At 48.0% G+C, this 9,294-nt stretch overlaps 1 pseudogene; it reads left to right on the top strand.

Moving 5' to 3' along the window:
* Positions 1-5,908: 5,908 nt before the first annotated feature.
* On the top strand, positions 5,909-7,103 carry LOC144163656 (uncharacterized; annotated as a pseudogene).
* Positions 7,104-9,294: the final 2,191 nt, after the last annotated feature.

Here is a 9,294-nt window from a genome sequence, read left to right as displayed (position 1 = left end):
CCACAAGCTTCCACTCACACCCTCTTAGGTAGACTTAAGGCCACCCGGTCGCCGGACTGTCCTGCACATTTGCTCCTCCGCCGTCCCCATTAATTCTCGTTACTTTTCCCTAGGCTCCCGCCACCACGCCGCATCTGCGAGTGCGGGGTTGCTCTCCCGATTGTGACGTCTTCCTCCTGAAATCGCGCAGGCGGCTTGCGCTGGACCCTACCGGTTCCGCTCGGCGCACTGACGTCGCCTCGAGAGATATCGAGACAGCCACGCGCGAGCCGAAATGCCACGGCTCCGCCACGTGCCCTCTTCGGAGCAGCGACGACGAAATACAAAAAAAAACGAACCCACAGAGCAGACGGGGTGACTGAGGTGCGGAAGCGCGACCAAAAATGGCCTTCGCCTGCCCAGGAAGCGGCGAGATCGGCCGCCCGAATGAAAAAAATGAGGGTCTTGCCGGACGTTTGTGACACATTACCACTGCACCAAAAGCAATAAGAAATAACACTGCTTACAATAAATGGTATTCTTTGTACGTTCTGAGAGTGCATACTGGGATGCCCTACAGCAACAAGATATGCGAACATGTTCACCCATACCCCTACACAAGAGAAATTGCGCCGGTGTACAAGCAGACCCCCTCTCCTACGAGCAAGCTATAATTGCGACAGACGAACAGATGAATGTCGTAAAGGAGGTCGGATGCATTTGCAGAAAACAAAACATTGCGAAAGAGTTCGACGCAATACGAAGCAAGATGTGGAGACGGCCCTTCATCCTTTCTGCCAAAGAGAATGTGCTCCTCGTTCTCAAAATTTATCACAACCTGTCCGTAAGCTTACTTCCATTTATTTTTAAACTTCACCGGACCATTATGTCTAAAATTTGTAAAACATCAGTGTGCATTTTGGCGCAAATACTCGTTGGCGCCATCTTCTTTCCTGGGGTTTATTCTGTTGTTGACAACGTGCCGTTCTACTAAAAAGTACCCATGCACTAAAATCTATTGGATTGCACTAAAATGCCGTACATACAAAGAAACGAGGAGACCTTCATTGTAACATTCAGCAATTACAAGCACAAATACAAGGGCAAAGTGCGTGTTGGTTGCGCACGAAGTGGAATGATAGTCTTTTTGAGCAAGGGCTATTATGGAGTCAAGGCATCCGACACCTTCCACACACATGAATCCACGGTTCTGTGATGCTGCTACCCGGGCAACGAGATAATTGTTCACAAGGTTTTTTTATCAAACAGTTCTGTGTAGTACTGTGTAGAGTTGGCGGGGCTGCCCTTCTTGAAGAAAAAGAAGTAAACATAGGCATAAGACGCATGCAAAACACACGAGGTTGCAAGAGCACGTGCGCACTAGGAGCGTGCGATTCAAAAGCTCTGCTGCAGTTCGCGTTGGGGTTGGCCAAGCATCAGGTCGTTGTTTTTCAGTTTTCGTTTTCTTTCGTGTATATGTTAGCGATAAGGCACTTCCAATGTCTACTTCATTTCCCCGGCCAGGGGTCCTCTCCCTGGTCGGCTAGTCTCTTGGCGTAAGACCTGCCTCTGGATTCCTTCCTGTGGAATTGCGTGACGGCCGTCCCGGTGTCTATACTCCCTACCAACGGTGGGGAAATCAGGTTGAAAAATTTCAAGACCATTCAAAGAGGCCTACAAGCCGCAAGTGAGCACTTCAGAAGTGTTAAGGAGGTCAGACCGTACGGGAAGGGCGGAATTATCTGCAAGTCATCAGATAAGGCCTGCTTGGTGCATCTGCTGAAGCTTTCGTCATTTGCTTCATTTCCGGTAAGGCCTTTCGTCCCTTCTCATCTTGCGTGCCCCAAAGGAATTGTGCGCGGAGTTGACGTGGACATTTCCGCAGTTGAGCTCCTTGAGCAGTTTCTGGGTGCAGGTGTGATCGCGGTGTACCGCTGCTCACGTGTGGAGAACAATGTCCGCACTCCAACCGAATCAGTGGTCGCCACATTTGCGAGTTCCTCTTGCCCTTCAGAACTTAAGGTCTGGCCCCTGATCCCTGATTTACCCAGTTGAACCATTGTCCCCCCGTCCTCGCCAATGCCAGAACTGCTGGCGCTTTGGTCACAGTGCAGAAACTTTTAAATCCCCCACTCGCTGTTGCAATTGCTGCGACCATTATCCCGCTAGCCAGTGCACTGCGGATGACATTACTTGCTCCCTCTGCCGAACTGCTCATCCAGCGGACTACGCGAACTGCCCAGCCCGCGCAATGGAAGTCAGTGCCTCGTATGTGCTGGAAAAGCGCCATGTTGTTCCCGCTCTGAAGCGGTAAATATAGTTAAAGAGACGACTCGTGGGTACGCAGGTGCTACCCCCACCACACTCCAACCAGTGAGGCTTCTCTTGCCAAGGCTTTGAAAGAAGTGTTGCCTGAGGTTTCTGCACAAATAGGTTTGTCTGTGACGGAACAGGTTTCAAACCCTTTGTCAATTTAGACACAACAAATAGCGCAAGTCCTTTCCTTGCCCTTGTCGTTTTCCCAGGAGCAGGCCTGCTCCCAAACTCTATCCACACCTCACAAGGCTCCAGCGGCTGATGGGGCAAACCTCGCGAAGAACACTCCATCTTGAGCTTACTTCAGACTGTAAGCCTGGCTCAGATGACGGCCTCTCCAATCCAGGTTTGGCCCTTTCGGCTCCTGCGGTTTCCCAGGGTCAGTCTTCCTCAACAGTTCTTGGTTCACACTTATACATTTGAAATGGAACTAGTGATACCGGCTACGTCTACAAGGCGCCCTGACAGTAGTAAACGAGCAACTTCTTCCCCTTCACAACAAACAACTTCCCCCACGGCATCGAAATACAAAAAGCATAAAAAGGGCCAAGCAGATATTAAACTTAAAAAAGTGTCTTGGAGGCAGCCGTGGCTGCCATTCAGTCCCCGTAATGTTCATCCGGGTTCTTAAATGGAATTGTCGTTTGGTAACTGCGGCCCACAGCTTTAAAATGTCTTATTAACATTCAATTTCCAGATATTATACTCCTCCAAGAATCTAGGCTGTCGAAAGATAAGCCATTTACAATTCCGGATTTTCGTGTGTTTCGGTTAGGCAGGGTGACACGAAGTGGTGGATTATTGATTCTGGAGTCAGACAAATTTTGCCATAAGGCCAAAGTGTATTTCCAGTTCATGTCACGTGACTGCGAACAGATGGCGATAGATTTACGTCTTCCTGGGAGCCTTCCTTTTTCTCTAATTATTGCGTATTTTCAGGACGGATAGACGTCCACAGTTCCCCCTAGATCTTGCTCTTTTGTCAAGTAAGCAAAACATGGTGGTTACCGCTGACTTCAACCCACATTACGTCAATTTGGGCTTCAAAACAGACACCTGTGGCTGGCGGTTGCTAGACTGGACATCTGACAATAACCTTTGTTTTAACACGGTCAGTGCGACATTTTTGCGAAGCCGAACGCGATAAGTCTCGGACTTAACCTTTGCAAAAGGTGTATCAGTCTGTTCGTGCAGCACAGTAGATTTCCCTACGACTAGTGACCTTATACCGGCCCTTTTCAATATAGCTCTCCCCCTAAGTACACCGGAACGTGTAATGCGGGCGTTGGCTAATTACGAACGTGTAAAAAAACTGCGTTTGGCCTTTATATCTTTGCCGAATGAATCAGAGAAAAATAGGGCTATGAAGGTAACAGCTATGCTGAAAAGCTGACTAAAATCATTCATTGTGGCTTAATTCGATTTAGCTTCAGCCAAGAAAGATGGTAGGAGCCCTTGGTGCAATCAGGACTGCACTAGAGATTACTGGCGCAGTGTAGAAGAAGTTCGTTCACAGTCAGAGCCTTGATAACTGGTCAAATTTTAAATGTTACTCCGATGTATTTTTCCGACCTATCTCTACAGCAAAGCAACTGCATCACACGCAATGCTTCTCCGCGCTTTCAGAAACAAAAAACCGGATGCTCTCCTTACTTTTGTGCGGAACCGCAAGAGCTTTAATCATAAATTGTGGAAACGCTCAATTCCGAATTTGCTCAATTTTGAGCGAATTCTGAATTCGCTCAAAAAGGTGGCCTAGGAATTATAAATCACGTTCTCCTCTGGTCTCCAACCTATGGCCATAGAAAGAGTCACAGTTTTAGACTTCTCCAATGTCCCGATGGGAAAGCTGGGGAATGTGGTTATGCGGTTGCCCAGAGCCTCGCCAGGGCCGGATGGGGTGTCTACACCCGCAATAAAACTTTTGTTTAAGGAGTCTCCTAACGATCTGTTGCGTATCGTAAATACTTCATTGAAGAAATGATAGATTCCTCAATTCCGAATTTGCTCAATTTTGAGCGAATTCTGAATTCGCTCAAAAAGGTGGCCTAGGAATTATAAATCACGTTCTCCTCTGGTCTCTCACCTATGGCCATAGAAAGAGTCACAGTTTTAGACTTCTCTAATGTCCCGATGGGAAAGCTGGGGAATGTGGTTATGCGGTTGCCCAGAGCCTCGCCAGGGCCGGATGGGGTGTCTACACCCGCAATAAAACTTTTGTTTAAGGAGTCTCCTAACGATCTGTTGCGTATCGTAAATACTTCATTGAAGAAATGATAGATTCCTGCTGATTGGAAAATTGGAAATTTTGGAAAATTGCAAAAATTGTCCCCCCACTAAAAAACCCCAGCCTACGTGCTGTTCTGGACAATATTCACCCAATCGCACTGACTAGTAACTTGGGAAAATTGATAGAACGAATTTTGCATGGTCGTTTAGTCCGGTTTCTGCATAATATCAATATTCTGAGCCCACATCAAATTGGAGGCGCAGGACAGCCGAGCGTTCCTGTAGGGGCATCAGGGTGGCCCGCACGGGTGGTGAGGCATCTCCAGCGGCCAGCCTTGGGTCCGGGTGCTGGGCCCGGACATGCCGCTGTATAAGCAGGCGGGCGTCATCGGCATCTTCCAGGGCCGCCGTGGGCGCAGGGGGAAGCTCGTGGGCGTCGGCGGCTACCTCGTCTGCCCGCTCGTGGCCCTCAAGCCCAATGTGACGTGGCACCCACTGCAGCCGCATTCGAGCTCCTCGCTCAGCCAGCCGTGCCACTTTGTCCCTCACGGCCCGCACCATGAGTAATCGAGGGTCGCCCTTCCGGATCCGCAGTAGGGCCACTCGGGACTCGCACAGCAGGACGCAACGCTCGGGGGGCGGCTCCAGCTCCGGTAGCAGGTGCAGGCCAAGGCTTGCGCCCACCATTTCGACCATGGCGGATGACTCAGCGTAGTGCAGTCGGGCCTGCATGGTGGCCTCCCCCAGCACTGCTGCCGCTGTGGCCGAACCCGGCCGCTTCGGAGCTTGCTTCACTCGTGCCTGTATCGTAAAAAGCGTTTTCGCACCAGGTGAAGGGTCTGGTGATTCTGGCCTGTGCCCACTTCCCGCAAGCAGTCGGTGCTTAAGGCAACATCACGCCAACGAGAATTCGCTAGCGCATCAGTGTCAGCGCTCATTCACACAGCCGTCACCTTCTCCGTCACGGCACCGTCACGTCAACAAAAAGCGACGTTGACGGAACGGAGAAGTGTTCAGACTGGATTTACACAGGAGCTTTCCGTCAGAATACAGGGTTGTTTGCGTAGTGATGGTAGTGATCAGTTGTGGCTCGAAATGCACGTGGTTAATGTGAAAAGTAATAAAAAATGCCGTGATATGTATGATTCAAGGTGAAGAGATTGCTAAAATAAAAAATAAATGACAATTTTCGTTGAATGCTGAAGTATTTCCTTAATTTTGTATTCGTTACGACATGCCGCGTACAGGCGTACTCAGCTGTGGTAGTTGGCAGCCTATGCAAATTGCGCGTCCGATCGCGCGCCGTCTGCTACAGGGTATAGGAGCGATGGCAAGCCATAACAACCATGCGACGTCTTTTGTTTTTCTGAGCATGCTTCTGCTGATGTTCATGTTGAGAAACCGCAAGTCTTTGCGTAAAAGGAAGGCTTGGTCGAGGAGCATGTAGATGCGAAAGATGTGCCGCCATCAAAGTCCGGCAACTCGGCAACTCTTATCCCACTGCTGAGACGATCTGACCCGGAATAGTTTTTTGAGTAAGTATTGTGCTTCGGGGATGCAAGGCGAACCTAGATATACCATACTGAAATATTATACATTTTGCAGCTACATGAGGATGAGCGCTGCAACCTTCGACAAACTGTCGTTGGTCGGGCACGCAATACATGTAGAAACGAAACACAAACTGGAGGAAGAGCATCACGGCGACGTCGCGGCTGGAAATCACGCTCAGGTAAGCTCAAATCTTCGTGCGCGCACGTGCACACGAACCTAAACTGAAACAAAATAACAGCAGACGACGGATAGTGGTGGTGCGGCGCAGCCGCGAGAACGGAAACCTACGCCGATATAAAAAATGCGTGTTCGAGACCACTTTCGTTGCTGCCATGCGAGTCGGGCCGGGTGGATTACTGGAAAATGGATCCTGGTATTAGCCCATGCGTGGTTCGCCCCATTTTGCTTGTCTGGAAATGACGGTTAGTTACGCGCGACATTGTGGTTGCTTCATAGCAAAAGTTCCCGCGGTATCAAAAAAAGTTTGGGAAAGGTGATTTTTAAAAACATTTCACAGTCGCCCTATTTCACCATACTTCCAGCCTTATTTAAAAGGAAATGCCCAACAGCAATGAATTTAAAAAATGATCGACCTCAGTAAATTCTTTAATTCACAGTGTTGAATGACGTCAAAATTAACGCGGCAAAATAAATTTATTTAAATTCACAGCCGTTCTGCCGCCAACCTGAAGTAATCGAAAGTGTGACTATGCGCCTCAATGAAAGCAAGCATATTACGCTTGACTTATACTTGATCTAATATTGTGTGCATCTACTTCATTTGCTGCATTTCACAGTTTTTTTTTTGAAGATTCTTTCCTAGCGGTGACAGCCAGCGCAGCCTGTCGTATGCTTTTCAAGTTGGGAGGTCGACTGTGAGCAAAATAATATCCGAGACGTCACTGGCGATCTGGAACAACCTGAAAGATGAATACGTCAAATGCCCCCGCACAGAATGTGAATGTAAATCTGTTGCAAAAGGTTTTCTTCAATGTTGGAATGTGCCATCCTGCATCGGTAAATAATATTGAGAAATGCTCACCCCTTTTTTTATACACTCAAAAAGGTGCATCGAGTTCGTGTTTGCTGAAGTTTTTTTACCACTGGTTTTTACAGTACTTCAGACATTAAGGTTGTGAATACTAAACAGAATATTTTTTAAGGGAGCATAGACGGGAAACATGTTACAATCGAGGCTCCAAGCAACTCTGGTTCCGAAAATTGCAATTATAAAGGGAGCTTCAGCCAAATCCTTCTAGCCATGTGCGATTCGGCGTACAAGTTTCTTTACGTAGACATTGGTTGGTGTGGGGGCGAGAGCGACGGAGGGATTTTTGGCCGGAGTGCACTCCATCATGCCCTCGAATCGAACCGGATGGGAATACCTGGACCCTCCCGCTTTCCTGGGGTGAAGTTGCACCCTACGTCATCCTTGGGGACGAGGCTTTTCCCTTAAAGCCTTACCTCATGCGTTCGTATCTGAGACGAGCCCTAAGAGGTGATCAGGAACGGGTTTACAATTATAGGTTGTCCCGTGGCAGATGGGTAAGAGAAAATTCTTTTGGCATTTTGACAAGCTGGTGGCGCATATTGAGGCGGCGGTTTAAGACAACAGATAAAAATGTGAATGGATATGTCCATGCATCAGTGGCTCTGCACAACTTTTTAATGACACTTGACGAGGACAAGGGGAGATATTGTCCTCCAGGATTTGTAGACAGTGAAGCGTGGAACGAAGATGTCATAGATGGGGAGTCGCGGAAAGAGGGGGAAGCTGTTCCCGTGTTTTCGGAGGCAACATACCTGGAGTCAAACAGGCCAAGTCGAGTTGCTGAAGTTGTTCGCAATCGTCTAAAGGAGTATTTTATGGGCTGTGGGAAAATTGATTGGCAAATGGAATATATCCACCGAAGCAAGCCAAGGTCCAGCAAATAGTGACAGTATTTAACAGCTTGCAAGATCTGGTTATTTTTATGAACAAGGTAAGGCGGTTTGCGCCATCCGCTATCTATTCTTTCATACTGTTGCACATTGTATAAAATTCTGCATGCCATTGCCGCCATTTCATTTGCTACACTACGTGCACATTTGTTTGGTGCCTTTTGTGCTCTGTGGCAAGAAGAATTGTGACTTTTCACGCATTTGACATGTTTTGCGTCACGCACACTGCCCAAATCCTCCGACGGCGTCAAGCAGGAAGCGAGCACCTGTTTCAAAACGAACAACCAAAATAGGGCCTGCAGCTCCTTCTCTTAAGCTGAACAGGCCCGAAAGTCACAATGTGCTTTCTTTTCACATTGGTTGAAAACTTTCACTTTGTCTTCCGCACTTCACGCTTCATCCCTTTTTTTACCCTTTTCATGCTGCGAATGGTTACGAAAAGTTGGTGTTTGTGTGCAGCACAATATGCATATTTTTGCGGTTTCTGGTCCTTATTGGTGCTGCAATTTCCTTGCTCATTTTACACGCGTTTTTGATGAGTGCTGGTGCATTACAGGTACATCAGTAAGTACACATTTGTTTGTGTAACGAAGTTCACTTCCATGTTATAACAAATAAAACACCTGTGCACTGCCCTGGTTTCATAGCTGTGCTATGTTTCATGCTACACCAACTAATGCACCCCTACATCTAACAATGACGATGGTTGAACGAGAAGCTTGTCTGAGTTATCCAAACCGCATCGGCCATGTCAAAATGAACCAAGCGGTCAGCTGTCGACGCCATAACGTGGGGGACAGGTTTGATTGTGGCCACTGAAGTGTTTCATTCTTTCAATTCGCCCACAAGCATTCGGCGTTATCGTTAGAAAACGCCAGTTTTCTGCAAACTCACCGTCGACAAGTGACTAGTCAAAGTAACCAAAGCGGTGATTGCCAACACTTGAGAGCCTGCAACTGTAAAGGCTGCTGACAAGGTTGTCCCCCAAGATTATCTTCTCTGCTCACACGTCACAGATTTTGGGTCTCTCAAGCAACTCTTAAGCTTTGTCGAGCAGTCCAACATTTTCTCTGGGTACGGCAGAGGCCGCAGCCAAGCCGGCACATTTTGACGAATGCATAGCGCAAAGAACGAGGACAAGAAAGAGGACACACAACACAGCGCTATGCGTTCTTTTGCGCTATGAGTTATTTGCGCTATGAATTCGTCAAAATCGCCACACCAACTTCCCCAAGAATCCGCATTAGTGAAGCCGATACACATCATCTGTACTAC

Source organism: Haemaphysalis longicornis, unplaced genomic scaffold (genome assembly GCF_048455015.1).
Source record: "Haemaphysalis longicornis isolate Haplotype H1 unplaced genomic scaffold, Haemaphysalis longicornis Haplotype H1 scaffold_129, whole genome shotgun sequence".
Lineage (NCBI taxonomy): Eukaryota > Metazoa > Arthropoda > Arachnida > Ixodida > Ixodidae > Haemaphysalis > Haemaphysalis longicornis.
This window is presented reverse-complemented; position numbering and strand designations above follow the sequence as displayed.